General features: G+C 45.0%; 20 non-coding genes and 2 pseudogenes across 20 annotated transcripts; all 22 read left to right on the plus strand.

Moving 5' to 3' along the window:
* Nucleotides 1-119: 119 nt before the first annotated feature.
* LOC141194258 (U2 spliceosomal RNA) lies at nucleotides 120-310 on the plus strand. The gene has a single exon (XR_012267045.1). It is a non-coding gene; the product is annotated as a U2 spliceosomal RNA (small nuclear RNA).
* Nucleotides 311-1,425: 1,115 nt separating this feature from the next.
* On the plus strand, nucleotides 1,426-1,616 carry LOC141193885 (U2 spliceosomal RNA). The gene has a single exon (XR_012266690.1). It is a non-coding gene; the product is annotated as a U2 spliceosomal RNA (small nuclear RNA).
* Nucleotides 1,617-2,731: 1,115 nt separating this feature from the next.
* Nucleotides 2,732-2,922, plus strand: LOC141194236 (U2 spliceosomal RNA). Its single transcript, XR_012267024.1, has one exon. It is a non-coding gene; the product is annotated as a U2 spliceosomal RNA (small nuclear RNA).
* A 1,115-nt stretch (nucleotides 2,923-4,037) lies between these two features.
* On the plus strand, nucleotides 4,038-4,228 carry LOC141193566 (U2 spliceosomal RNA). The gene has a single exon (XR_012266473.1). It is a non-coding gene; the product is annotated as a U2 spliceosomal RNA (small nuclear RNA).
* Nucleotides 4,229-5,343: 1,115 nt separating this feature from the next.
* Nucleotides 5,344-5,534, plus strand: LOC141194155 (U2 spliceosomal RNA). Its single transcript, XR_012266946.1, has one exon. It is a non-coding gene; the product is annotated as a U2 spliceosomal RNA (small nuclear RNA).
* A 1,115-nt stretch (nucleotides 5,535-6,649) lies between these two features.
* LOC141194167 (U2 spliceosomal RNA) lies at nucleotides 6,650-6,840 on the plus strand. The gene has a single exon (XR_012266958.1). It is a non-coding gene; the product is annotated as a U2 spliceosomal RNA (small nuclear RNA).
* A 1,115-nt stretch (nucleotides 6,841-7,955) lies between these two features.
* Nucleotides 7,956-8,146, plus strand: LOC141194249 (U2 spliceosomal RNA). The gene has a single exon (XR_012267036.1). It is a non-coding gene; the product is annotated as a U2 spliceosomal RNA (small nuclear RNA).
* Nucleotides 8,147-9,261: 1,115 nt separating this feature from the next.
* Nucleotides 9,262-9,452, plus strand: LOC141194179 (U2 spliceosomal RNA). The gene has a single exon (XR_012266970.1). It is a non-coding gene; the product is annotated as a U2 spliceosomal RNA (small nuclear RNA).
* A 1,118-nt stretch (nucleotides 9,453-10,570) lies between these two features.
* LOC141194190 (U2 spliceosomal RNA) lies at nucleotides 10,571-10,761 on the plus strand. The gene has a single exon (XR_012266981.1). It is a non-coding gene; the product is annotated as a U2 spliceosomal RNA (small nuclear RNA).
* Nucleotides 10,762-11,876: 1,115 nt separating this feature from the next.
* On the plus strand, nucleotides 11,877-12,067 carry LOC141194203 (U2 spliceosomal RNA). The gene has a single exon (XR_012266992.1). It is a non-coding gene; the product is annotated as a U2 spliceosomal RNA (small nuclear RNA).
* Nucleotides 12,068-13,182: 1,115 nt separating this feature from the next.
* Nucleotides 13,183-13,373, plus strand: LOC141194214 (U2 spliceosomal RNA). The gene has a single exon (XR_012267003.1). It is a non-coding gene; the product is annotated as a U2 spliceosomal RNA (small nuclear RNA).
* A 1,115-nt stretch (nucleotides 13,374-14,488) lies between these two features.
* On the plus strand, nucleotides 14,489-14,679 carry LOC141194226 (U2 spliceosomal RNA). Its single transcript, XR_012267014.1, has one exon. It is a non-coding gene; the product is annotated as a U2 spliceosomal RNA (small nuclear RNA).
* Nucleotides 14,680-15,794: 1,115 nt separating this feature from the next.
* LOC141194237 (U2 spliceosomal RNA) lies at nucleotides 15,795-15,985 on the plus strand. The gene has a single exon (XR_012267025.1). It is a non-coding gene; the product is annotated as a U2 spliceosomal RNA (small nuclear RNA).
* A 1,115-nt stretch (nucleotides 15,986-17,100) lies between these two features.
* Nucleotides 17,101-17,291, plus strand: LOC141194250 (U2 spliceosomal RNA). Its single transcript, XR_012267037.1, has one exon. It is a non-coding gene; the product is annotated as a U2 spliceosomal RNA (small nuclear RNA).
* A 1,115-nt stretch (nucleotides 17,292-18,406) lies between these two features.
* Nucleotides 18,407-18,597, plus strand: LOC141194262 (U2 spliceosomal RNA). Its single transcript, XR_012267048.1, has one exon. It is a non-coding gene; the product is annotated as a U2 spliceosomal RNA (small nuclear RNA).
* A 1,115-nt stretch (nucleotides 18,598-19,712) lies between these two features.
* Nucleotides 19,713-19,903, plus strand: LOC141194273 (U2 spliceosomal RNA). The gene has a single exon (XR_012267059.1). It is a non-coding gene; the product is annotated as a U2 spliceosomal RNA (small nuclear RNA).
* Nucleotides 19,904-21,018: 1,115 nt separating this feature from the next.
* LOC141194284 (U2 spliceosomal RNA) lies at nucleotides 21,019-21,209 on the plus strand. The gene has a single exon (XR_012267070.1). It is a non-coding gene; the product is annotated as a U2 spliceosomal RNA (small nuclear RNA).
* A 1,115-nt stretch (nucleotides 21,210-22,324) lies between these two features.
* On the plus strand, nucleotides 22,325-22,515 carry LOC141194292 (U2 spliceosomal RNA). The gene has a single exon (XR_012267078.1). It is a non-coding gene; the product is annotated as a U2 spliceosomal RNA (small nuclear RNA).
* Nucleotides 22,516-23,630: 1,115 nt separating this feature from the next.
* On the plus strand, nucleotides 23,631-23,821 carry LOC141194295 (U2 spliceosomal RNA). Its single transcript, XR_012267081.1, has one exon. It is a non-coding gene; the product is annotated as a U2 spliceosomal RNA (small nuclear RNA).
* Nucleotides 23,822-24,936: 1,115 nt separating this feature from the next.
* Nucleotides 24,937-25,028, plus strand: LOC141193798 (U2 spliceosomal RNA; annotated as a pseudogene).
* Nucleotides 25,029-25,790: 762 nt separating this feature from the next.
* Nucleotides 25,791-25,998, plus strand: LOC141193642 (U2 spliceosomal RNA; annotated as a pseudogene).
* Nucleotides 25,999-27,110: 1,112 nt separating this feature from the next.
* LOC141193562 (U2 spliceosomal RNA) lies at nucleotides 27,111-27,301 on the plus strand. The gene has a single exon (XR_012266469.1). It is a non-coding gene; the product is annotated as a U2 spliceosomal RNA (small nuclear RNA).
* Nucleotides 27,302-27,999: the final 698 nt, after the last annotated feature.

Here is a 27,999-nt window from a genome sequence, read left to right on the forward strand (position 1 = left end):
CATGTAAGGGATCTAGAGGTTGACAACATGTCTTCTTAACGGGAGTCCAGGAGCTCATCTCCACAAATGGACTTTTCAGGATCCTTGGGTGGCTCCGTAGTTTGAAACCAATTCTGGTTATCGCTTCTCGGCCTTTTGGCTAAGATCAAGTGTAGTATCTGTTCTTATCAGTTTAATATCTGATACGTTCCCTATCTGGGGACCATATATTAAATGGATTTTTAGAACAGGGAGATGGAAAAAGAGCTTGCTCTGTCCACTCCACGCATTGACCTGGTATTGCAGTATCTCCAGGACCGGTGCACCCCTTCTTTAATGCAGTTTCTAAAATCAGAAAGAATTGAATTCAATGTTTTTTGTTCATTTTGCTTGTTTGTCGGATTTTGGGATGGACTCTTTGGCTTTGCTTTTCTTCTCCTCATTGGATTTTTCATGTTCAAAGTTGCAGAAGCCAGATTACAAGCTCATTTTGGTTCAACTTCAGCAACTGTGCATTGCATTGCCATGTAATGTGATGCAATGCTATCTTTCTAGCTCTCCCTTTTTACTTCCTTTTGGATAAACAGACATATTAGGCAAGCATTTTGGAGCTTTCACCTAAATAACTACAGGTGGTGAGATAAGCTGCACAATATAATTGACCTTTCAGTATATTGTTGCACACACACCATCTATTTAGCAAATGCCCTTGTTATCAACAGCAGCCTTTTAAACTCACCTGAGCTAACAGGTATGTGCGCTGGTTACTCTGCTGCGCTTAAAATTTCTTTTTTGGTTTGCTACAATGCCTTTTCTGAAACGTTGTCTCCTTCTGCTGGAACACTGACTTCTTTCATTTAATGCCTGCAGACTATAAAAGAGAACCCAACCCAAAAAGTTTGGTTGATTAGTCTGTGGCATTCTGTTAAACTGTTGCTTATGGCGGTCTCTGTGAGCTTCTCAGCGACATTCAGCCAGCCAGGTATCCTGCCTGCAGTAGATGGAATGTGGCAATGGAACGCTGGCTGCGCGTGTCATAATAGGCTCTGAGCCTTTATATACCTGTGCACAGCAGCAGCCACCTTCAGTCTGCTGCTGGACAGCCAGCAGCAGCAGCAGCAGGAGAGGTATGTAATCAGGAGCCCTCCTGCTAAGGGTAGACAGCTGCTCGTTCCACCCCACCCCCCGCCTTAATTGGTTCTCCTCCCTTCCAACGGTGTTGAGGCGGGTGGGAACAGCAGGGGGTGAAGGTGCTGTGTTTAAAGAGGTGGAGTTATGCAGATCTAAAACGCGTGGATTGCAGCAGCAGCAAGCCGAAAAGTGCAGGCATGTAAGGGATCTAGAGGTTGACAACATGTCTTCTTAACGGGAGTCCAGGAGCTCATCTCCACAAATGGACTTTTCAGGATCCTTGGGTGGCTCCGTAGTTTGAAACCAATTCTGGTTATCGCTTCTCGGCCTTTTGGCTAAGATCAAGTGTAGTATCTGTTCTTATCAGTTTAATATCTGATACGTCCCCTATCTGGGGACCATATATTAAATGGATTTTTAGAACAGGGAGATGGAAAAAGAGCTTGCTCTGTCCACTCCACGCATTGACCTGGTATTGCAGTATCTCCAGGAGCGGTGCACCCCTTCTTTAATGCAGTTTCTAAAATCAGAAAGAATTGAATTCAATGTTTTTTGTTCATTTTGCTTGTTTGTCGGATTTTGGGATGGACTCTTTGGCTTTGCTTTTCTTCTCCTCATTGGATTTTTCATGTTCAAAGTTGCAGAAGCCAGATTACAAGCTCATTTTGGTTCAACTTCAGCAACTGTGCATTGCATTGCCATGTAATGTGATGCAATGCTATCTTTCTAGCTCTCCCTTTTTACTTCCTTTTGGATAAACAGACATATTAGGCAAGCATTTTGGAGCTTTCACCTAAATAACTACAGGTGGTGAGATAAGCTGCACAATATAATTGACCTTTCAGTATATTGTTGCACACACACCATCTATTTAGCAAATGCCCTTGTTATCAACAGCAGCCTTTTAAACTCACCTGAGCTAACAGGTATGTGCGCTGGTTACTCTGCTGCGCTTAAAATTTCTTTTTTGGTTTGCTACAATGCCTTTTCTGAAACGTTGTCTCCTTCTGCTGGAACACTGACTTCTTTCATTTAATGCCTGCAGACTATAAAAGAGAACCCAACCCAAAAAGTTTGGTTGATTAGTCTGTGGCATTCTGCTAAACTGTTGCTTATGGCGGTCTCTGTGAGCTTCTCAGCGACATTCAGCCAGCCAGGTATCCTGCCTGCAGTAGATGGAATGTGGCAATGGAACGCTGGCTGCGCGTGTCATAATAGGCTCTGAGCCTTTATATACCTGTGCACAGCAGCAGCCACCTTCAGTCTGCTGCTGGACAGCCAGCAGCAGCAGCAGCAGGAGAGGTATGTAATCAGGAGCCCTCCTGCTAAGGGTAGACAGCTGCTCGTTCCACCCCACCCCCCGCCTTAATTGGTTCTCCTCCCTTCCAACGGTGTTGAGGCGGGTGGGAACAGCAGGGGGTGAAGGTGCTGTGTTTAAAGAGGTGGAGTTATGCAGATCTAAAACGCGTGGATTGCAGCAGCAGCAAGCCGAAAAGTGCAGGCATGTAAGGGATCTAGAGGTTGACAACATGTCTTCTTAACGGGAGTCCAGGAGCTCATCTCCACAAATGGACTTTTCAGGATCCTTGGGTGGCTCCGTAGTTTGAAACCAATTCTGGTTATCGCTTCTCGGCCTTTTGGCTAAGATCAAGTGTAGTATCTGTTCTTATCAGTTTAATATCTGATACGTCCCCTATCTGGGGACCATATATTAAATGGATTTTTAAAACAGGGAGATGGAAAAAGAGCTTGCTCTGTCCACTCCACGCATTGACCTGGTATTGCAGTATCTCCAGGACCGGTGCACCCCTTCTTTAATGCAGTTTCTAAAATCAGAAAGAATTGAATTCAATGTTTTTTGTTCATTTTGCTTGTTTGTCGGATTTTGGGATGGACTCTTTGGCTTTGCTTTTCTTCTCCTCATTGGATTTTTCATGTTCAAAGTTGCAGAAGCCAGATTACAAGCTCATTTTGGTTCAACTTCAGCAACTGTGCATTGCATTGCCATGTAATGTGATGCAATGCTATCTTTCTAGCTCTCCCTTTTTACTTCCTTTTGGATAAACAGACATATTAGGCAAGCATTTTGGAGCTTTCACCTAAATAACTACAGGTGGTGAGATAAGCTGCACAATATAATTGACCTTTCAGTATATTGTTGCACACACACCATCTATTTAGCAAATGCCCTTGTTATCAACAGCAGCCTTTTAAACTCACCTGAGCTAACAGGTATGTGCGCTGGTTACTCTGCTGCGCTTAAAATTTCTTTTTTGGTTTGCTACAATGCCTTTTCTGAAACGTTGTCTCCTTCTGCTGGAACACTGACTTCTTTCATTTAATGCCTGCAGACTATAAAAGAGAACCCAGCCCAAAAAGTTTGGTTGATTAGTCTGTGGCATTCTGTTAAACTGTTGCTTATGGCGGTCTCTGTGAGCTTCTCAGCGACATTCAGCCAGCCAGGTATCCTGCCTGCAGTAGATGGAATGTGGCAATGGAACGCTGGCTGCGCGTGTCATAATAGGCTCTGAGCCTTTATATACCTGTGCACAGCAGCAGCCACCTTCAGTCTGCTGCTGGACAGCCAGCAGCAGCAGCAGCAGGAGAGGTATGTAATCAGGAGCCCTCCTGCTAAGGGTAGACAGCTGCTCGTTCCACCCCACCCCCCGCCTTAATTGGTTCTCCTCCCTTCCAACGGTGTTGAGGCGGGTGGGAACAGCAGGGGGTGAAGGTGCTGTGTTTAAAGAGGTGGAGTTATGCAGATCTAAAACGCGTGGATTGCAGCAGCAGCAAGCCGAAAAGTGCAGGCATGTAAGGGATCTAGAGGTTGACAACATGTCTTCTTAACGGGAGTCCAGGAGCTCATCTCCACAAATGGACTTTTCAGGATCCTTGGGTGGCTCCGTAGTTTGAAACCAATTCTGGTTATCGCTTCTCGGCCTTTTGGCTAAGATCAAGTGTAGTATCTGTACTTATCAGTTTAATATCTGATACGTCCCCTATCTGGGGACCATATATTAAATGGATTTTTAGAACAGGGAGATGGAAAAAGAGCTTGCTCTGTCCACTCCACGCATTGACCTGGTATTGCAGTATCTCCAGGACCGGTGCACCCCTTCTTTAATGCAGTTTCTAAAATCAGAAAGAATTGAATTCAATGTTTTTTGTTCATTTTGCTTGTTTGTCGGATTTTGGGATGGACTCTTTGGCTTTGCTTTTCTTCTCCTCATTGGATTTTTCATGTTCAAAGTTGCAGAAGCCAGATTACAAGCTCATTTTGGTTCAACTTCAGCAACTGTGCATTGCATTGCCATGTAATGTGATGCAATGCTATCTTTCTAGCTCTCCCTTTTTACTTCCTTTTGGATAAACAGACATATTAGGCAAGCATTTTGGAGCTTTCACCTAAATAACTACAGGTGGTGAGATAAGCTGCACAATATAATTGACCTTTCAGTATATTGTTGCACACACACCATCTATTTAGCAAATGCCCTTGTTATCAACAGCAGCCTTTTAAACTCACCTGAGCTAACAGGTATGTGCGCTGGTTACTCTGCTGCGCTTAAAATTTCTATTTTGGTTTGCTACAATGCCTTTTCTGAAACGTTGTCTCCTTCTGCTGGAACACTGACTTCTTTCATTTAATGCCTGCAGACTATAAAAGAGAACCCAACCCAAAAAGTTTGGTTGATTAGTCTGTGGCATTCTGTTAAACTGTTGCTTATGGCGGTCTCTGTGAGCTTCTCAGCGACATTCAGCCAGCCAGGTATCCTGCCTGCAGTAGATGGAATGTGGCAATGGAACGCTGGCTGCGCGTGTCATAATAGGCTCTGAGCCTTTATATACCTGTGCACAGCAGCAGCCACCTTCAGTCTGCTGCTGGACAGCCAGCAGCAGCAGCAGCAGGAGAGGTATGTAATCAGGAGCCCTCCTGCTAAGGGTAGACAGCTGCTCGTTCCACCCCACCCCCCGCCTTAATTGGTTCTCCTCCCTTCCAACGGTGTTGAGGCGGGTGGGAACAGCAGGGGGTGAAGGTGCTGTGTTTAAAGAGGTGGAGTTATGCAGATCTAAAACGCGTGGATTGCAGCAGCAGCAAGCCGAAAAGTGCAGGCATGTAAGGGATCTAGAGGTTGACAACATGTCTTCTTAACGGGAGTCCAGGAGCTCATCTCCACAAATGGACTTTTCAGGATCCTTGGGTGGCTCCGTAGTTTGAAACCAATTCTGGTTATCGCTTCTCGGCCTTTTGGCTAAGATCAAGTGTAGTATCTGTTCTTATCAGTTTAATATCTGATACGTCCCCTATCTGGGGACCATATATTAAATGGATTTTTAGAACAGGGAGATGGAAAAAGAGCTTGCTCTGTCCACTCCACGCATTGACCTGGTATTGCAGTATCTCCAGGACCGGTGCACCCCTTCTTTAATGCAGTTTCTAAAATCAGAAAGAATTGAATTCAATGTTTTTTGTTCATTTTGCTTATTTGTCGGATTTTGGGATGGACTCTTTGGCTTTGCTTTTCTTCTCCTCATTGGATTTTTCATGTTCAAAGTTGCAGAAGCCAGATTACAAGCTCATTTTGGTTCAACTTCAGCAACTGTGCATTGCATTGCCATGTAATGTGATGCAATGCTATCTTTCTAGCTCTCCCTTTTTACTTCCTTTTGGATAAACAGACATATTAGGCAAGCATTTTGGAGCTTTCACCTAAATAACTACAGGTGGTGAGATAAGCTGCACAATATAATTGACCTTTCAGTATATTGTTGCACACACACCATCTATTTAGCAAATGCCCTTGTTATCAACAGCAGCCTTTTAAACTCACCTGAGCTAACAGGTATGTGCGCTGGTTACTCTGCTGCGCTTAAAATTTCTTTTTTGGTTTGCTACAATGCCTTTTCTGAAACGTTGTCTCCTTCTGCTGGAACACTGACTTCTTTCATTTAATGCCTGCAGACTATAAAAGAGAACCCAACCCAAAAAGTTTGGTTGATTAGTCTGTGGCATTCTGTTAAACTGTTGCTTATGGCGGTCTCTGTGAGCTTCTCAGCGACATTCAGCCAGCCAGGTATCCTGCCTGCAGTAGATGGAATGTGGCAATGGAACGCTGGCTGCGCGTGTCATAATAGGCTCTGAGCCTTTATATACCTGTGCACAGCAGCAGCCACCTTCAGTCTGCTGCTGGACAGCCAGCAGCAGCAGCAGCAGGAGAGGTATGTAATCAGGAGCCCTCCTGCTAAGGGTAGACAGCTGCTCGTTCCACCCCACCCCCCGCCTTAATTGGTTCTCCTCCCTTCCAACGGTGTTGAGGCGGGTGGGAACAGCAGGGGGTGAAGGTGCTGTGTTTAAAGAGGTGGAGTTATGCAGATCTAAAACGCGTGGATTGCAGCAGCAGCAAGCCGAAAAGTGCAGGCATGTAAGGGATCTAGAGGTTGACAACATGTCTTCTTAACGGGAGTCCAGGAGCTCATCTCCACAAATGGACTTTTCAGGATCCTTGGGTGGCTCCGTAGTTTGAAACCAATTCTGGTTATCGCTTCTCGGCCTTTTGGCTAAGATCAAGTGTAGTATCTGTTCTTATCAGTTTAATATCTGATACGTCCCCTATCTGGGGACCATATATTAAATGGATTTTTAGAACAGGGAGATGGAAAAAGAGCTTGCTCTGTCCACTCCACGCATTGACCTGGTATTGCAGTATCTCCAGGACCGGTGCACCCCTTCTTTAATGCAGTTTCTAAAATCAGAAAGAATTGAATTCAATGTTTTTTGTTCATTTTGCTTGTTTGTCGGATTTTGGGATGGACTCTTTGGCTTTGCTTTTCTTCTCCTCATTGGATTTTTCATGTTCAAAGTTGCAGAAGCCAGATTACAAGCTCATTTTGGTTCAACTTCAGCAACTGTGCATTGCATTGCCATGTAATGTGATGCAATGCTATCTTTCTAGCTCTCCCTTTTTACTTCCTTTTGGATAAACAGACATATTAGGCAAGCATTTTGGAGCTTTCACCTAAATAACTACAGGTGGTGAGATAAGCTGCACAATATAATTGACCTTTCAGTATATTGTTGCACACACACCATCTATTTAGCAAATGCCCTTGTTATCAACAGCAGCCTTTTAAACTCACCTGAGCTAACAGGTATGTGCGCTGGTTACTCTGCTGCGCTTAAAATTTCTTTTTTGGTTTGCTACAATGCCTTTTCTGAAACGTTGTCTCCTTCTGCTGGAACACTGACTTCTTTCATTTAATGCCTGCAGACTATAAAAGAGAACCCAACCCAAAAAGTTTGGTTGATTAGTCTGTGGCATTCTGTTAAACTGTTGCTTATGGCGGTCTCTGTGAGCTTCTCAGCGACATTCAGCCAGCCAGGTATCCTGCCTGCAGTAGATGGAATGTGGCAATGGAACGCTGGCTGCGCATGTCATAATAGGCTCTGAGCCTTTATATACCTGTGCACAGCAGCAGCCACCTTCAGTCTGCTGCTGGACAGCCAGCAGCAGCAGCAGCAGGAGAGGTATGTAATCAGGAGCCCTCCTGCTAAGGGTAGACAGCTGCTCGTTCCACCCCACCCCCCGCCTTAATTGGTTCTCCTCCCTTCCAACGGTGTTGAGGCGGGTGGGAACAGCAGGGGGTGAAGGTGCTGTGTTTAAAGAGGTGGAGTTATGCAGATCTAAAACGCGTGGATAGCAGCAGCAGCAAGCCGAAAAGTGCAGGCATGTAAGGGATCTAGAGGTTGACAACATGTCTTCTTAACGGGAGTCCAGGAGCTCATCTCCACAAATGGACTTTTCAGGATCCTTGGGTGGCTCCGTAGTTTGAAACCAATTCTGGTTATCGCTTCTCGGCCTTTTGGCTAAGATCAAGTGTAGTATCTGTTCTTATCAGTTTAATATCTGATACGTCCCCTATCTGGGGACCATATATTAAATGGATTTTTAGAACAGGGAGATGGAAAAAGAGCTTGCTCTGTCCACTCCACGCATTGACCTGGTATTGCAGTATCTCCAGGACTGGTGCACCCCTTCTTTAATGCAGTTTCTAAAATCAGAAAGAATTGAATTCAATGTTTTTTGTTCATTTTGCTTGTTTGTCGGATTTTGGGATGGACTCTTTGGCTTTGCTTTTCTTCTCCTCATTGGATTTTTCATGTTCAAAGTTGCAGAAGCCAGATTACAAGCTCATTTTGGTTCAACTTCAGCAACTGTGCATTGCATTGCCATGTAATGTGATGCAATGCTATCTTTCTAGCTCTCCCTTTTTACTTCCTTTTGGATAAACAGACATATTAGGCAAGCATTTTGGAGCTTTCACCTAAATAACTACAGGTGGTGAGATAAGCTGCACAATATAATTGACCTTTCAGTATATTGTTGCACACACACCATCTATTTAGCAAATGCCCTTGTTATCAACAGCAGCCTTTTAAACTCACCTGAGCTAACAGGTATGTGCGCTGGTTACTCTGCTGCGCTTAAAATTTCTTTTTTGGTTTGCTACAATGCCTTTTCTGAAACGTTGTCTCCTTCTGCTGGAACACTGACTTCTTTCATTTAATGCCTGCAGACTATAAAAGAGAACCCAACCCAAAAAGTTTGGTTGATTAGTCTGTGGCATTCTGTTAAACTGTTGCTTATGGCGGTCTCTGTGAGCTTCTCAGCGACATTCAGCCAGCCAGGTATCCTGCCTGCAGTAGATGGAATGTGGCAATGGAACGCTGGCTGCGCGTGTCATAATAGGCTCTGAGCCTTTATATACCTGTGCACAGCAGCAGCCACCTTCAGTCTGCTGCTGGACAGCCAGCAGCAGCAGCAGCAGGAGAGGTATGTAATCAGGAGCCCTCCTGCTAAGGGTAGACAGCTGCTCGTTCCACCCCACCCCCCGCCTTAATTGGTTCTCCTCCCTTCCAACGGTGTTGAGGCGGGTGGGAACAGCAGGGGGTGAAGGTGCTGTGTTTAAAGAGGTGGAGTTATGCAGATCTAAAACGCGTGGATTGCAGCAGCAGCAAGCCGAAAAGTGCAGGCATGTAAGGGATCTAGAGGTTGACAACATGTCTTCTTAACGGGAGTCCAGGAGCTCATCTCCACAAATGGACTTTTCAGGATCCTTGGGTGGCTCCGTAGTTTGAAACCAATTCTGGTTATCGCTTCTCGGCCTTTTGGCTAAGATCAAGTGTAGTATCTGTTCTTATCAGTTTAATATCTGATACGTCCCCTATCTGGGGACCATATATTAAATGGATTTTTAGAACAGGGAGATGGAAAAAGAGCTTGCTCTGTCCACTCCACGCATTGACCTGGTATTGCAGTATCTCCAGGACCGGTGCACCCCTTCTTTAATGCAGTTTCTAAAATCAGAAAGAATTGAATTCAATGTTTTTTGTTCATTTTGCTTGTTTGTCGGATTTTGGGATGGACTCTTTGGCTTTGCTTTTCTTCTCCTCATTGGATTTTTCATGTTCAAAGTTGCAGAAGCCAGATTACAAGCTCATTTTGGTTCAACTTCAGCAACTGTGCATTGCATTGCCATGTAATGTGATGCAATGCTATCTTTCTAGCTCTCCCTTTTTACTTCCTTTTGGATAAACAGACATATTAGGCAAGCATTTTGGAGCTTTCACCTAAATAACTACAGGTGGTGAGATAAGCTGCACAATATAATTGACCTTTCAGTATATTGTTGCACACACACCATCTATTTAGCAAATGCCCTTGTTATCAACAGCAGCCTTTTAAACTCACCTGAGCTAACAGGTATGTGCGCTGGTTACTCTGCTGCGCTTAAAATTTCTTTTTTGGTTTGCTACAATGCCTTTTCTGAAACGTTGTCTCCTTCTGCTGGAACACTGACTTCTTTCATTTAATGCCTGCAGACTATAAAAGAGAACCCAGCCCAAAAAGTTTGGTTGATTAGTCTGTGGCATTCTGTTAAACTGTTGCTTATGGCGGTCTCTGTGAGCTTCTCAGCGACATTCAGCCAGCCAGGTATCCTGCCTGCAGTAGATGGAATGTGGCAATGGAACGCTGGCTGCGCGTGTCATAATAGGCTCTGAGCCTTTATATACCTGTGCACAGCAGCAGCCACCTTCAGTCTGCTGCTGGACAGCCAGCAGCAGCAGCAGCAGGAGAGGTATGTAATCAGGAGCCCTCCTGCTAAGGGTAGACAGCTGCTCGTTCCACCCCACCCCCCGCCTTAATTGGTTCTCCTCCCTTCCAACGGTGTTGAGGCGGGTGGGAACAGCAGGGGGTGAAGGTGCTGTGTTTAAAGAGGTGGAGTTATGCAGATCTAAAACGCGTGGATTGCAGCAGCAGCAGCAAGCCGAAAAGTGCAGGCATGTAAGGGATCTAGAGGTTGACAACATGTCTTCTTAACGGGAGTCCAGGAGCTCATCTCCACAAATGGACTTTTCAGGATCCTTGGGTGGCTCCGTAGTTTGAAACCAATTCTGGTTATCGCTTCTCGGCCTTTTGGCTAAGATCAAGTGTAGTATCTGTTCTTATCAGTTTAATATCTGATACGTCCCCTATCTGGGGACCATATATTAAATGGATTTTTAGAACAGGGAGATGGAAAAAGAGCTTGCTCTGTCCACTCCACGCATTGACCTGGTATTGCAGTATCTCCAGGACCGGTGCACCCCTTCTTTAATGCAGTTTCTAAAATCAGAAAGAATTGAATTCAATGTTTTTTGTTCATTTTGCTTGTTTGTCGGATTTTGGGATGGAGTCTTTGGCTTTGCTTTTCTTCTCCTCATTGGATTTTTCATGTTCAAAGTTGCAGAAGCCAGATTACAAGCTCATTTTGGTTCAACTTCAGCAACTGTGCATTGCATTGCCATGTAATGTGATGCAATGCTATCTTTCTAGCTCTCCCTTTTTACTTCCTTTTGGATAAACAGACATATTAGGCAAGCATTTTGGAGCTTTCACCTAAATAACTACAGGTGGTGAGATAAGCTGCACAATATAATTGACCTTTCAGTATATTGTTGCACACACACCATCTATTTAGCAAATGCCCTTGTTATCAACAGCAGCCTTTTAAACTCACCTGAGCTAACAGGTATGTGCGCTGGTTACTCTGCTGCGCTTAAAATTTCTTTTTTGGTTTGCTACAATGCCTTTTCTGAAACGTTGTCTCCTTCTGCTGGAACACTGACTTCTTTCATTTAATGCCTGCAGACTATAAAAGAGAACCCAACCCAAAAAGTTTGGTTGATTAGTCTGTGGCATTCTGTTAAACTGTTGCTTATGGCGGTCTCTGTGAGCTTCTCAGCGACATTCAGCCAGCCAGGTATCCTGCCTGCAGTAGATGGAATGTGGCAATGGAACGCTGGCTGCGCGTGTCATAATAGGCTCTGAGCCTTTATATACCTGTGCACAGCAGCAGCCACCTTCAGTCTGCTGCTGGACAGCCAGCAGCAGCAGCAGCAGGAGAGGTATGTAATCAGGAGCCCTCCTGCTAAGGGTAGACAGCTGCTCGTTCCACCCCACCCCCCGCCTTAATTGGTTCTCCTCCCTTCCAACGGTGTTGAGGCGGGTGGGAACAGCAGGGGGTGAAGGTGCTGTGTTTAAAGAGGTGGAGTTATGCAGATCTAAAACGCGTGGATTGCAGCAGCAGCAAGCCGAAAAGTGCAGGCATGTAAGGGATCTAGAGGTTGACAACATGTCTTCTTAACGGGAGTCCAGGAGCTCATCTCCACAAATGGACTTTTCAGGATCCTTGGGTGGCTCCGTAGTTTGAAACCAATTCTGGTTATCGCTTCTCGGCCTTTTGGCTAAGATCAAGTGTAGTATCTGTTCTTATCAGTTTAATATCTGATACGTCCCCTATCTGGGGACCATATATTAAATGGATTTTTAGAACAGGGAGATGGAAAAAGAGCTTGCTCTGTCCACTCCACGCATTGACCTGGTATTGCAGTATCTCCAGGACCGGTGCACCCCTTCTTTAATGCAGTTTCTAAAATCAGAAAGAATTGAATTCAATGTTTTTTGTTCATTTTGCTTGTTTGTCGGATTTTGGGATGGACTCTTTGGCTTTGCTTTTCTTCTCCTCATTGGATTTTTCATGTTCAAAGTTGCAGAAGCCAGATTACAAGCTCATTTTGGTTCAACTTCAGCAACTGTGCATTGCATTGCCATGTAATGTGATGCAATGCTATCTTTCTAGCTCTCCCTTTTTACTTCCTTTTGGATAAACAGACATATTAGGCAAGCATTTTGGAGCTTTCACCTAAATAACTACAGGTGGTGAGATAAGCTGCACAATATAATTGACCTTTCAGTATATTGTTGCACACACACCATCTATTTAGCAAATGCCCTTGTTATCAACAGCAGCCTTTTAAACTCACCTGAGCTAACAGGTATGTGCGCTGGTTACTCTGCTGCGCTTAAAATTTCTTTTTTGGTTTGCTACAATGCCTTTTCTGAAACGTTGTCTCCTTCTGCTGGAACACTGACTTCTTTCATTTAATGCCTGCAGACTATAAAAGAGAACCCAACCCAAAAAGTTTGGTTGATTAGTCTGTGGCATTCTGTTAAACTGTTGCTTATGGCGGTCTCTGTGAGCTTCTCAGCGACATTCAGCCAGCCAGGTATCCTGCCTGCAGTAGATGGAATGTGGCAATGGAACGCTGGCTGCGCATGTCATAATAGGCTCTGAGCCTTTATATACCTGTGCACAGCAGCAGCCACCTTCAGTCTGCTGCTGGACAGCCAGCAGCAGCAGCAGCAGGAGAGGTATGTAATCAGGAGCCCTCCTGCTAAGGGTAGACAGCTGCTCGTTCCACCCCACCCCCCGCCTTAATTGGTTCTCCTCCCTTCCAACGGTGTTGAGGCGGGTGGGAACAGCAGGGGGTGAAGGTGCTGTGTTTAAAGAGGTGGAGTTATGCAGATCTAAAACGCGTGGATAGCAGCAGCAGCAAGCCGAAAAGTGCAGGCATGTAAGGGATCTAGAGGTTGACAACATGTCTTCTTAACGGGAGTCCAGGAGCTCATCTCCACAAATGGACTTTTCAGGATCCTTGGGTGGCTCCGTAGTTTGAAACCAATTCTGGTTATCGCTTCTCGGCCTTTTGGCTAAGATCAAGTGTAGTATCTGTTCTTATCAGTTTAATATCTGATACGTCCCCTATCTGGGGACCATATATTAAATGGATTTTTAGAACAGGGAGATGGAAAAAGAGCTTGCTCTGTCCACTCCACGCATTGACCTGGTATTGCAGTATCTCCAGGACCGGTGCACCCCTTCTTTAATGCAGTTTCTAAAATCAGAAAGAATTGAATTCAATGTTTTTTGTTCATTTTGCTTGTTTGTCGGATTTTGGGATGGACTCTTTGGCTTTGCTTTTCTTCTCCTCATTGGATTTTTCATGTTCAAAGTTGCAGAAGCCAGATTACAAGCTCATTTTGGTTCAACTTCAGCAACTGTGCATTGCATTGCCATGTAATGTGATGCAATGCTATCTTTCTAGCTCTCCCTTTTTACTTCCTTTTGGATAAACAGACATATTAGGCAAGCATTTTGGAGCTTTCACCTAAATAACTACAGGTGGTGAGATAAGCTGCACAATATAATTGACCTTTCAGTATATTGTTGCACACACACCATCTATTTAGCAAATGCCCTTGTTATCAACAGCAGCCTTTTAAACTCACCTGAGCTAACAGGTATGTGCGCTGGTTACTCTGCTGCGCTTAAAATTTCTTTTTTGGTTTGCTACAATGCCTTTTCTGAAACGTTGTCTCCTTCTGCTGGAACACTGACTTCTTTCATTTAATGCCTGCAGACTATAAAAGAGAACCCAACCCAAAAAGTTTGGTTGATTAGTCTGTGGCATTCTGTTAAACTGTTGCTTATGGCGGTCTCTGTGAGCTTCTCAGCGACATTCAGCCAGCCAGGTATCCTGCCTGCAGTAGATGGAATGTGGCAATGGAACGCTGGCTGCGCATGTCATAATAGGCTCTGAGCCTTTATATACCTGTGCACAGCAGCAGCCACCTTCAGTCTGCTGCTGGACAGCCAGCAGCAGCAGCAGCAGGAGAGGTATGTAATCAGGAGCCCTCCTGCTAAGGGTAGACAGCTGCTCGTTCCACCCCATCCCCCGCCTTAATTGGTTCTCCTCCCTTCCAACGGTGTTGAGGCGGGTGGGAACAGCAGGGGGTGAAGGTGCTGTGTTTAAAGAGGTGGAGTTATGCAGATCTAAAACGCGTGGATAGCAGCAGCAGCAAGCCGAAAAGTGCAGGCATGTAAGGGATCTAGAGGTTGACAACATGTCTTCTTAACGGGAGTCCAGGAGCTCATCTCCACAAATGGACTTTTCAGGATCCTTGGGTGGCTCCGTAGTTTGAAACCAATTCTGGTTATCGCTTCTCGGCCTTTTGGCTAAGATCAAGTGTAGTATCTGTTCTTATCAGTTTAATATCTGATACGTCCCCTATCTGGGGACCATATATTAAATGGATTTTTAGAACAGGGAGATGGAAAAAGAGCTTGCTCTGTCCACTCCACGCATTGACCTGGTATTGCAGTATCTCCAGGACCGGTGCACCCCTTCTTTAATGCAGTTTCTAAAATCAGAAAGAATTGAATTCAATGTTTTTTGTTCATTTTGCTTGTTTGTCGGATTTTGGGATGGACTCTTTGGCTTTGCTTTTCTTCTCCTCATTGGATTTTTCATGTTCAAAGTTGCAGAAGCCAGATTACAAGCTCATTTTGGTTCAACTTCAGCAACTGTGCATTGCATTGCCATGTAATGTGATGCAATGCTATCTTTCTAGCTCTCCCTTTTTACTTCCTTTTGGATAAACAGACATATTAGGCAAGCATTTTGGAGCTTTCACCTAAATAACTACAGGTGGTGAGATAAGCTGCACAATATAATTGACCTTTCAGTATATTGTTGCACACACACCATCTATTTAGCAAATGCCCTTGTTATCAACAGCAGCCTTTTAAACTCACCTGAGCTAACAGGTATGTGCGCTGGTTACTCTGCTGCGCTTAAAATTTCTTTTTTGGTTTGCTACAATGCCTTTTCTGAAACGTTGTCTCCTTCTGCTGGAACACTGACTTCTTTCATTTAATGCCTGCAGACTATAAAAGAGAACCCAACCCAAAAAGTTTGGTTGATTAGTCTGTGGCATTCTGTTAAACTGTTGCTTATGGCGGTCTCTGTGAGCTTCTCAGCGACATTCAGCCAGCCAGGTATCCTGCCTGCAGTAGATGGAATGTGGCAATGGAACGCTGGCTGCGCGTGTCATAATAGGCTCTGAGCCTTTATATACCTGTGCACAGCAGCAGCCACCTTCAGTCTGCTGCTGGACAGCCAGCAGCAGCAGCAGCAGGAGAGGTATGTAATCAGGAGCCCTCCTGCTAAGGGTAGACAGCTGCTCGTTCCACCCCACCCCCCGCCTTAATTGGTTCTCCTCCCTTCCAACGGTGTTGAGGCGGGTGGGAACAGCAGGGGGTGAAGGTGCTGTGTTTAAAGAGGTGGAGTTATGCAGATCTAAAACGCGTGGATTGCAGCAGCAGCAAGCCGAAAAGTGCAGGCATGTAAGGGATCTAGAGGTTGACAACATGTCTTCTTAACGGGAGTCCAGGAGCTCATCTCCACAAATGGACTTTTCAGGATCCTTGGGTGGCTCCGTAGTTTGAAACCAATTCTGGTTATCGCTTCTCGGCCTTTTGGCTAAGATCAAGTGTAGTATCTGTTCTTATCAGTTTAATATCTGATACGTCCCCTATCTGGGGACCATATATTAAATGGATTTTTAGAACAGGGAGATGGAAAAAGAGCTTGCTCTGTCCACTCCACGCATTGACCTGGTATTGCAGTATCTCCAGGACCGGTGCACCCCTTCTTTAATGCAGTTTCTAAAATCAGAAAGAATTGAATTCAATGTTTTTTGTTCATTTTGCTTGTTTGTCGGATTTTGGGATGGACTCTTTGGCTTTGCTTTTCTTCTCCTCATTGGATTTTTCATGTTCAAAGTTGCAGAAGCCAGATTACAAGCTCATTTTGGTTCAACTTCAGCAACTGTGCATTGCATTGCCATGTAATGTGATGCAATGCTATCTTTCTAGCTCTCCCTTTTTACTTCCTTTTGGATAAACAGACATATTAGGCAAGCATTTTGGAGCTTTCACCTAAATAACTACAGGTGGTGAGATAAGCTGCACAATATAATTGACCTTTCAGTATATTGTTGCACACACACCATCTATTTAGCAAATGCCCTTGTTATCAACAGCAGCCTTTTAAACTCACCTGAGCTAACAGGTATGTGCGCTGGTTACTCTGCTGCGCTTAAAATTTCTTTTTTGGTTTGCTACAATGCCTTTTCTGAAACGTTGTCTCCTTCTGCTGGAACACTGACTTCTTTCATTTAATGCCTGCAGACTATAAAAGAGAACCCAACCCAAAAAGTTTGGTTGATTAGTCTGTGGCATTCTGTTAAACTGTTGCTTATGGCGGTCTCTGTGAGCTTCTCAGCGACATTCAGCCAGCCAGGTATCCTGCCTGCAGTAGATGGAATGTGGCAATGGAACGCTGGCTGCGCGTGTCATAATAGGCTCTGAGCCTTTATATACCTGTGCACAGCAGCAGCCACCTTCAGTCTGCTGCTGGACAGCCAGCAGCAGCAGCAGCAGGAGAGGTATGTAATCAGGAGCCCTCCTGCTAAGGGTAGACAGCTGCTCGTTCCACCCCACCCCCCGCCTTAATTGGTTCTCCTCCCTTCCAACGGTGTTGAGGCGGGTGGGAACAGCAGGGGGTGAAGGTGCTGTGTTTAAAGAGGTGGAGTTATGCAGATCTAAAACGCGTGGATTGCAGCAGCAGCAAGCCGAAAAGTGCAGGCATGTAAGGGATCTAGAGGTTGACAACATGTCTTCTTAACGGGAGTCCAGGAGCTCATCTCCACAAATGGACTTTTCAGGATCCTTGGGTGGCTCCGTAGTTTGAAACCAATTCTGGTTATCGCTTCTCGGCCTTTTGGCTAAGATCAAGTGTAGTATCTGTTCTTATCAGTTTAATATCTGATACGTCCCCTATCTGGGGACCATATATTAAATGGATTTTTAGAACAGGGAGATGGAAAAAGAGCTTGCTCTGTCCACTCCACGCATTGACCTGGTATTGCAGTATCTCCAGGACCGGTGCACCCCTTCTTTAATGCAGTTTCTAAAATCAGAAAGAATTGAATTCAATGTTTTTTGTTCATTTTGCTTGTTTGTCGGATTTTGGGATGGACTCTTTGGCTTTGCTTTTCTTCTCCTCATTGGATTTTTCATGTTCAAAGTTGCAGAAGCCAGATTACAAGCTCATTTTGGTTCAACTTCAGCAACTGTGCATTGCATTGCCATGTAATGTGATGCAATGCTATCTTTCTAGCTCTCCCTTTTTACTTCCTTTTGGATAAACAGACATATTAGGCAAGCATTTTGGAGCTTTCACCTAAATAACTACAGGTGGTGAGATAAGCTGCACAATATAATTGACCTTTCAGTATATTGTTGCACACACACCATCTATTTAGCAAATGCCCTTGTTATCAACAGCAGCCTTTTAAACTCACCTGAGCTAACAGGTATGTGCGCTGGTTACTCTGCTGCGCTTAAAATTTCTTTTTTGGTTTGCTACAATGCCTTTTCTGAAACGTTGTCTCCTTCTGCTGGAACACTGACTTCTTTCATTTAATGCCTGCAGACTATAAAAGAGAACCCAACCCAAAAAGTTTGGTTGATTAGTCTGTGGCATTCTGTTAAACTGTTGCTTATGGCGGTCTCTGTGAGCTTCTCAGCGACATTCAGCCAGCCAGGTATCCTGCCTGCAGTAGATGGAATGTGGCAATGGAACGCTGGCTGCGCATGTCATAATAGGCTCTGAGCCTTTATATACCTGTGCACAGCAGCAGCCACCTTCAGTCTGCTGCTGGACAGCCAGCAGCAGCAGCAGCAGGAGAGGTATGTAATCAGGAGCCCTCCTGCTAAGGGTAGACAGCTGCTCGTTCCACCCCACCCCCCGCCTTAATTGGTTCTCCTCCCTTCCAACGGTGTTGAGGCGGGTGGGAACAGCAGGGGGTGAAGGTGCTGTGTTTAAAGAGGTGGAGTTATGCAGATCTAAAACGCGTGGATTACAGCAGCAGCAAGCCGAAAAGTGCAGGCATGTAAGGGATCTAGAGGTTGACAACATGTCTTCTTAACGGGAGTCCAGGAGCTCATCTCCACAAATGGACTTTTCAGGATCCTTGGGTGGCTCCGTAGTTTGAAACCAATTCTGGTTATCGCTTCTCGGCCTTTTGGCTAAGATCAAGTGTAGTATCTGTTCTTATCAGTTTAATATCTGATACGTCCCCTATCTGGGGACCATATATTAAATGGATTTTTAGAACAGGGAGATGGAAAAAGAGCTTGCTCTGTCCACTCCACGCATTGACCTGGTATTGCAGTATCTCCAGGACCGGTGCACCCCTTCTTTAATGCAGTTTCTAAAATCAGAAAGAATTGAATTCAATGTTTTTTGTTCATTTTGCTTGTTTGTCGGATTTTGGGATGGACTCTTAGGCTTTGCTTTTCTTCTCCTCATTGGATTTTTCATGTTCAAAGTTGCAGAAGCCAGATTACAAGCTCATTTTGGTTCAACTTCAGCAACTGTGCATTGCATTGCCATGTAATGTGATGCAATGCTATCTTTCTAGCTCTCCCTTTTTACTTCCTTTTGGATAAACAGACATATTAGGCAAGCATTTTGGAGCTTTCACCTAAATAACTACAGGTGGTGAGATAAGCTGCACAATATAATTGACCTTTCAGTATATTGTTGCACACACACCATCTATTTAGCAAATGCCCTTGTTATCAACAGCAGCCTTTTAAACTCACCTGAGCTAACAGGTATGTGCGCTGGTTACTCTGCTGCGCTTAAAATTTCTTTTTTGGTTTGCTACAATGCCTTTTCTGAAACGTTGTCTCCTTCTGCTGGAACACTGACTTCTTTCATTTAATGCCTGCAGACTATAAAAGAGAACCCAACCCAAAAAGTTTGGTTGATTAGTCTGTGGCATTCTGTTAAACTGTTGCTTATGGCGGTCTCTGTGAGCTTCTCAGCGACATTCAGCCAGCCAGGTATCCTGCCTGCAGTAGATGGAATGTGGCAATGGAACGCTGGCTGCGCGTGTCATAATAGGCTCTGAGCCTTTATATACCTGTGCACAGCAGCAGCCACCTTCAGTCTGCTGCTGGACAGCCAGCAGCAGCAGCAGCAGGAGAGGTATGTAATCAGGAGCCCTCCTGCTAAGGGTAGACAGCTGCTCGTTCCACCCCACCCCCCGCCTTAATTGGTTCTCCTCCCTTCCAACGGTGTTGAGGCGGGTGGGAACAGCAGGGGGTGAAGGTGCTGTTTTTAAAGAGGTGGAGTTATGCAGATCTAAAACGCGTGGATTGCAGCAGCAGCAAGCCGAAAAGTGCAGGCATGTAAGGGATCTAGAGGTTGACAACATGTCTTCTTAACGGGAGTCCAGGAGCTCATCTCCACAAATGGACTTTTCAGGATCCTTGGGTGGCTCCGTAGTTTGAAACCAATTCTGGTTATCGCTTCTCGGCCTTTTGGCTAAGATCAAGTGTAGTATCTGTTCTTATCAGTTTAATATCTGATACGTCCCCTATCTGGGGACCATATATTAAATGGATTTTTAGAACAGGGAGATGGAAAAAGAGCTTGCTCTGTCCACTCCACGCATTGACCTGGTATTGCAGTATCTCCAGGACCGGTGCACCCCTTCTTTAATGCAGTTTCTAAAATCAGAAAGAATTGAATTCAATGTTTTTTGTTCATTTTGCTTGTTTGTCGGATTTTGGGATGGACTCTTTGGCTTTGCTTTTCTTCTCCTCATTGGATTTTTCATGTTCAAAGTTGCAGAAGCCAGATTACAAGCTCATTTTGGTTCAACTTCAGCAACTGTGCATTGCATTGCCATGTAATGTGATGCAATGCTATCTTTCTAGCTCTCCCTTTTTACTTCCTTTTGGATAAACAGACATATTAGGCAAGCATTTTGGAGCTTTCACCTAAATAACTACAGGTGGTGAGATAAGCTGCACAATATAATTGACCTTTCAGTATATTGTTGCACACACACCATCTATTTAGCAAATGCCCTTGTTATCAACAGCAGCCTTTTAAACTCACCTGAGCTAACAGGTATGTGCGCTGGTTACTCTGCTGCGCTTAAAATTTCTTTTTTGGTTTGCTACAATGCCTTTTCTGAAACGTTGTCTCCTTCTGCTGGAACACTGACTTCTTTCATTTAATGCCTGCAGACTATAAAAGAGAACCCAACCCAAAAAGTTTGGTTGATTAGTCTGTGGCATTCTGTTAAACTGTTGCTTATGGCGGTCTCTGTGAGCTTCTCAGCGACATTCAGCCAGCCAGGTATCCTGCCTGCAGTAGATGGAATGTGGCAATGGAACGCTGGCTGCGCGTGTCATAATAGGCTCTGAGCCTTTATATACCTGTGCACAGCAGCAGCCACCTTCAGTCTGCTGCTGGACAGCCAGCAGCAGCAGCAGCAGGAGAGGTATGTAATCAGGAGCCCTCCTGCTAAGGGTAGACAGCTGCTCGTTCCACCCCACCCCCCGCCTTAATTGGTTCTCCTCCCTTCCAACGGTGTTGAGGCGGGTGGGAACAGCAGGGGGTGAAGGTGCTGTGTTTAAAGAGGTGGAGTTATGCAGATCTAAAACGCGTGGATTGCAGCAGCAGCAAGCCGAAAAGTGCAGGCATGTAAGGGATCTAGAGGTTGACAACATGTCTTCTTAACGGGAGTCCAGGAGCTCATCTCCACAAATGGACTTTTCAGGATCCTTGGGTGGCTCCGTAGTTTGAAACCAATTCTGGTTATCGCTTCTCGGCCTTTTGGCTAAGATCAAGTGTAGTATCTGTTCTTATCAGTTTAATATCTGATACGTCCCCTATCTGGGGACCATATATTAAATGGATTTTTAGAACAGGGAGATGGAAAAAGAGCTTGCTCTGTCCACTCCACGCATTGACCTGGTATTGCAGTATCTCCAGGACCGGTGCACCCCTTCTTTAATGCAGTTTCTAAAATCAGAAAGAATTGAATTCAATGTTTTTTGTTCATTTTGCTTGTTTGTCGGATTTTGGGATGGACTCTTTGGCTTTGCTTTTCTTCTCCTCATTGGATTTTTCATGTTCAAAGTTGCAGAAGCCAGATTACAAGCTCATTTTGGTTCAACTTCAGCAACTGTGCATTGCATTGCCATGTAATGTGATGCAATGCTATCTTTCTAGCTCTCCCTTTTTACTTCCTTTTGGATAAACAGACATATTAGGCAAGCATTTTGGAGCTTTCACCTAAATAACTACAGGTGGTGAGATAAGCTGCACAATATAATTGACCTTTCAGTATATTGTTGCACACACACCATCTATTTAGCAAATGCCCTTGTTATCAACAGCAGCCTTTTAAACTCACCTGAGCTAACAGGTATGTGCGCTGGTTACTCTGCTGCGCTTAAAATTTCTTTTTTGGTTTGCTACAATGCCTTTTCTGAAACGTTGTCTCCTTCTGCTGGAACACTGACTTCTTTCATTTAATGCCTGCAGACTATAAAAGAGAACCCAACCCAAAAAGTTTGGTTGATTAGTCTGTGGCATTCTGTTAAACTGTTGCTTATGGCGGTCTCTGTGAGCTTCTCAGCGACATTCAGCCAGCCAGGTATCCTGCCTGCAGTAGATGGAATGTGGCAATGGAACGCTGGCTGCGCGTGTCATAATAGGCTCTGAGCCTTTATATACCTGTGCACAGCAGCAGCCACCTTCAGTCTGCTGCTGGACAGCCAGCAGCAGCAGCAGCAGGAGAGGTATGTAATCAGGAGCCCTCCTGCTAAGGGTAGACAGCTGCTCGTTCCACCCCACCCCCCGCCTTAATTGGTTCTCCTCCCTTCCAACGGTGTTGAGGCGGGTGGGAACAGCAGGGGGTGAAGGTGCTGTGTTTAAAGAGGTGGAGTTATGCAGATCTAAAACGCGTGGATTGCAGCAGCAGCAAGCCGAAAAGTGCAGGCATGTAAGGGATCTAGAGGTTGACAACATGTCTTCTTAACGGGAGTCCAGGAGCTCATCTCCACAAATGGACTTTTCAGGATCCTTGGGTGGCTCCGTAGTTTGAAACCAATTCTGGTTATCGCTTCTCGGCCATTTGGCTAAGATCAAGTGTAGTATCTGTTCTTATCAGTTTAATATCTGATACGTCCCCTATCTGGGGACCATATATAAAATGGATTTTTAGAACAGGGAGATGGAAAAAGAGCTTGCTCTGTCCACTCCACGCATTGACCTGGTATTGCAGTATCTCCAGGACCGGTGCACCCCTTCTTTAATGCAGTTTCTAAAATCAGAAAGAATTGAATTCAATGTTTTTTGTTCATTTTGCTTGTTTGTCGGATTTTGGAATGGACTCTTTGGCTTTGCTTTTCTTCTCCTCATTGGATTTTTCATGTTCAAAGTTGCAGAAGCCAGATTACAAGCTCATTTTGGTTCAACTTCAGCAACTGTGCATTGCATTGCCATGTAATGTGATGCAATGCTATCTTTCTAGCTCTCCCTTTTTACTTCCTTTTGGATAAACAGACATATTAGGCAAGCATTTTGGAGCTTTCACCTAAATAACTACAGGTGGTGAGATAAGCTGCACAATATAATTGACCTTTCAGTATATTGTTGCACACACACCATCTATTTAGCAAATGCCCTTGTTATCAACAGCAGCCTTTTAAACTCACCTGAGCTAACAGGTATGTGCGCTGGTTACTCTGCTGCGCTTAAAATTTCTTTTTTGGTTTGCTACAATGCCTTTTCTGAAACGTTGTCTCCTTCTGCTGGAACACTGACTTCTTTCATTTAATGCCTGCAGACTATAAAAGAGAACCCAACCCAAAAAGTTTGGTTGATTAGTCTGTGGCATTCTGTTAAACTGTTGCTTATGGCGGTCTCTGTGAGCTTCTCAGCGACATTCAGCCAGCCAGGTATCCTGCCTGCAGTAGATGGAATGTGGCAATGGAACGCTGGCTGCGCGTGTCATAATAGGCTCTGAGCCTTTATATACCTGTGCACAGCAGCAGCCACCTTCAGTCTGCTGCTGGACAGCCAGCAGCAGCAGCAGCAGGAGAGGTATGTAATCAGGAGCCCTCCTGCTAAGGGTAGACAGCTGCTCGTTCCACCCCACCCCCCGCCTTAATTGGTTCTCCTCCCTTCCAACGGTGTTGAGGCGGGTGGGAACAGCAGGGGGTGAAGGTGCTGTGTTTAAAGAGGTGGAGTTATGCAGATCTAAAACGCGTGGATTGCAGGAGCAGCAAGCCGAAAAGTGCAGGCATGTAAGGGATCTAGAGGTTGACAACATGTCTTCTTAACGGGAGTCCAGGAGCTCATCTCCACAAATGGACTTTTCAGGATCCTTGGGTGGCTCCGTAGTTTGAAACCAATTCTGGTTATCGCTTCTCGGCCTTTTGGCTAAGATCAAGTGTAGTATCTGTTCTTATCAGTTTAATATCTGATACGTCCCCTATCTGGGGACCATATATTAAATGGATTTTTAGAACAGGGAGATGGAAAAAGAGCTTGCTCTGTCCACTCCACGCATTGACCTGGTATTGCAGTATCTCCAGGACCGGTGCACCCCTTCTTTAATGCAGTTTCTAAAATCAGAAAGAATTGAATTCAATGTTTTTTGTTCATTTTGCTTGTTTGTCGGATTTTGGGATGGACTCTTTGGCTTTGCTTTTCTTCTCCTCATTGGATTTTTCATGTTCAAAGTTGCAGAAGCCAGATTACAAGCTCATTTTGGTTCAACTTCAGCAACTGTGCATTGCATTGCCATGTAATGTGATGCAATGCTATCTTTCTAGCTCTCCCTTTTTACTTCCTTTTGGATAAACAGACATATTAGGCAAGCATTTTGGAGCTTTCACCTAAATAACTACAGGTGGTGAGATAAGCTGCACAATATAATTGACCTTTCAGTATATTGTTGCACACACACCATCTATTTAGCAAATGCCCTTGTTATCAACAGCAGCCTTTTAAACTCACCTGAGCTAACAGGTATGTGCGCTGGTTACTCTGCTGCGCTTAAAATTTCTTTTTTGGTTTGCTACAATGCCTTTTCTGAAACGTTGTCTCCTTCTGCTGGAACACTGACTTCTTTCATTTAATGCCTGCAGACTATAAAAGAGAACCCAACCCAAAAAGTTTGGTTGATTAGTCTGTGGCATTCTGTTAAACTGTTGCTTATGGCGGTCTCTGTGAGCTTCTCAGCGACATTCAGCCAGCCAGGTATCCTGCCTGCAGTAGATGGAATGTGGCAATGGAACGCTGGCTGCGCGTGTCATAATAGGCTCTGAGCCTTTATATACCTGTGCACAGCAGCAGCCACCTTCAGTCTGCTGCTGGACAGCCAGCAGCAGCAGCAGCAGGAGAGGTATGTAATCAGGAGCCCTCCTGCTAAGGGTAGACAGCTGCTCGTTCCACCCCACCCCCCGCCTTAATTGGTTCTCCTCCCTTCCAACGGTGTTGAGGCGGGTGGGAACAGCAGGGGGTGAAGGTGCTGTGTTTAAAGAGGTGGAGTTATGCAGATCTAAAACGCGTGGATTGCAGCAGCAGCAAGCCGAAAAGTGCAGGCATGTAAGGGATCTAGAGGTTGACAACATGTCTTCTTAACGGGAGTCCAGGAGCTCATCTCCACAGATGGACTTTTCAGGATCCTTGGGTGTATCCGTAGTTTGAAACCAATTCTGGTTATCGCTTCTCGGCCTTTTGGCTAAGATCAAGTGTAGTATCTTTCGAAAAGGCGGTTTTGGATGTTGGCCGCCCTAGTAGATTGATACATTATGCACACTGGGGTTTAGGCACTTGTTAGTACCCCAGGTGGCTAATATAGTCATCTGGTGGAAAGCATGGCCCCCCAGGATCGACGCCATTGGGCCGGGGAAGATCGAAAGCCCGAAGTGTGAAGTGCCCCAGGAGTGGTGACCCTGGGGTGCCTTAACTCACTGGGATTGGGAACCCCACTTGAGTTTATGGCACATTTGCACAAGCACTTCAAATTTTCTTTCTTCGCACACACCCTTATTCCGGGCCTTCTGGCCTTAGGATGGGGAATTTTTCAATTCCCGGTCGAAGGTCTGGGCAGTATTATACTGTGAAACCTTCACTATTTATTTAATTTCTTTGTCACTGTGTGTCCACTTATTCACGTGTGTCACGTCCTACTAGGATTTTGTCGGGATGCGGTTCCCTTACGGGTTCCTCTCTTGGCAGGTCTAGGGGGAGAGTGTGTGGCCATCAGGTTCCGCTCCCCCCTGAACCCCCCTGGCTCTCCTCTTTCGGGAGGAGAGTGTTGTTGGCTCCCCTCTTCCGGGTGGGGAGCACAGTCTTTGGCTCCCAGTGCCTTGCTCGGGTGAGAACTCGGGCAGGTGCTGGGGGTAAGATTAGGTCGCCTCTGGCTTCGGCTGGAGGTGGCTTTTTGTCCCTGTTCCTCGCTGTAGCCTTTTGGCTCGGAGGGACGGGGAATGGTTTGGGGGACCCTTCTCCTTTTGGAGAGGGTTTCAATTAGACCAGCATCCTAGTGCACTTTTTTTGTGGCACTTGTCACTTTTTTAAGCGCACTCGGGTTTTGTACACGAATTCGGGCTTAAAAAAAGAAAAAATCTGTTCTTATCAGTTTAATATCTGATACGTCCCCTATCTGGGGACCATATATTAAATGGATTTTTAGAACAGGGAGATGGAAAAAGAGCTTGCTCTGTCCACTCCACGCATTGACCTGGTATTGCAGTATCTCCAGGACCGGTGCACCCCTTCTTTAATGCAGTTTCTAAAATCAGAAAGAATTGAATTCAATGTTTTTTGTTCATTTTGCTTGTTTGTCGGATTTTGGGATGGACTCTTTGGCTTTGCTTTTCTTCTCCTCATTGGATTTTTCATGTTCAAAGTTGCAGAAGCCAGATTACAAGCTCATTTTGGTTCAACTTCAGCAACTGTGCATTGCATTGCCATGTAATGTGATGCAATGCTATCTTTCTAGCTCTCCCTTTTTACTTCCTTTTGGATAAACAGACATATTAGGCAAGCATTTTGGAGCTTTCACCTAAATAACTACAGGTGGTGAGATAAGCTGCACAATATAATTGACCTTTCAGTATATTGTTGCACACACACCATCTATTTAGCAAATGCCCTTGTTATCAACAGCAGCCTTTTAAACTCACCTGAGCTAACAGGTATGTGCGCTGGTTACTCTGCTGCGCTTAAAATTTCTTTTTTGGTTTGCTACAATGCCTTTTCTGAAACGTTGTCTCCTTCTGCTGGAACACTGACTTCTTTCATTTAATGCCTGCAGACTATAAAAGAGAACCCAACCCAAAAAGTTTGGTTGATTAGTCTGTGGCATTCTGTTAAACTGTTGCTTATGGCGGTCTCTGTGAGCTTTTCAGCGACATTCAGCCAGCCAGGTATCCTGCCTGCAGTAGATGGAATGTGGCAATGGAACGCTGGCTGCGCGTGTCATAATAGGCTCTGAGCCTTTATATACCTGTGCACAGCAGCAGCCACCTTCAGTCTGCTGCTGGACAGCCAGCAGCAGCAGCAGGAGAGGTATGTAATCAGGAGCCCTCCTGCTAAGGGTAGACAGCTGCTCGTTCCACCCCACCCCCCGCCTTAATTGGTTCTCCTCCCTTCCAACGGTGTTGAGGCGGGTGGGAACAGCAGGGGGTGAAGGTGCTGTGTTTAAAGAGGTGGAGTTATGCAGATCTAAAACGCGTGGATTGCAGCAGCAGCAAGCCGAAAAGTGCAGGCATGTAAGGGATCTAGAGGTTGACAACATGTCTTCTTAACGGGAGTCCAGGAGCTCATCTCCACAAATGGACTTTTCAGGATCCTTGGGTGGCTCCGTAGTTTGAAACCAATTCTGGTTATCGCTTCTCGGCCTTTTGGCTAAGATCAAGTGTAGTATCTGTTCTTATCAGTTTAATATCTGATACGTCCCCTATCTGGGGACCATATATTAAATGGATTTTTAGAACAGGGAGATGGAAAAAGAGCTTGCTCTGTCCACTCCACGCATTGACCTGGTATTGCAGTATCTCCAGGACCGGTGCACCCCTTCTTTAATGCAGTTTCTAAAATCAGAAAGAATTGAATTCAATGTTTTTTGTTCATTTTGCTTGTTTGTCGGATTTTGGGATGGACTCTTTGGCTTTGCTTTTCTTCTCCTCATTGGATTTTTCATGTTCAAAGTTGCAGAAGCCAGATTACAAGCTCATTTTGGTTCAACTTCAGCAACTGTGCATTGCATTGCCATGTAATGTGATGCAATGCTATCTTTCTAGCTCTCCCTTTTTACTTCCTTTTGGATAAACAGACATATTAGGCAAGCATTTTGGAGCTTTCACCTAAATAACTACAGGTGGTGAGATAAGCTGCACAATATAATTGACCTTTCAGTATATTGTTGCACACACACCATCTATTTAGCAAATGCCCTTGTTATCAACAGCAGCCTTTTAAACTCACCTGAGCTAACAGGTATGTGCGCTGGTTACTCTGCTGCGCTTAAAATTTCTTTTTTGGTTTGCTACAATGCCTTTTCTGAAACGTTGTCTCCTTCTGCTGGAACACTGACTTCTTTCATTTAATGCCTGCAGACTATAAAAGAGAACCCAACCCAAAAAGTTTGGTTGATTAGTCTGTGGCATTCTGTTAAACTGTTGCTTATGGCGGTCTCTGTGAGCTTCTCAGCGACATTCAGCCAGCCAGGTATCCTGCCTGCAGTAGATGGAATGTGGCAATGGAACGCTGGCTGC

Source organism: Phyllobates terribilis, unplaced genomic scaffold, assembly GCF_046119375.1.
Source record: "Phyllobates terribilis strain yellow unplaced genomic scaffold, ASM4611937v1 Scaffold_66__1_contigs__length_7565176, whole genome shotgun sequence".
Taxonomy (NCBI): Eukaryota; Metazoa; Chordata; class Amphibia; order Anura; family Dendrobatidae; genus Phyllobates; species Phyllobates terribilis.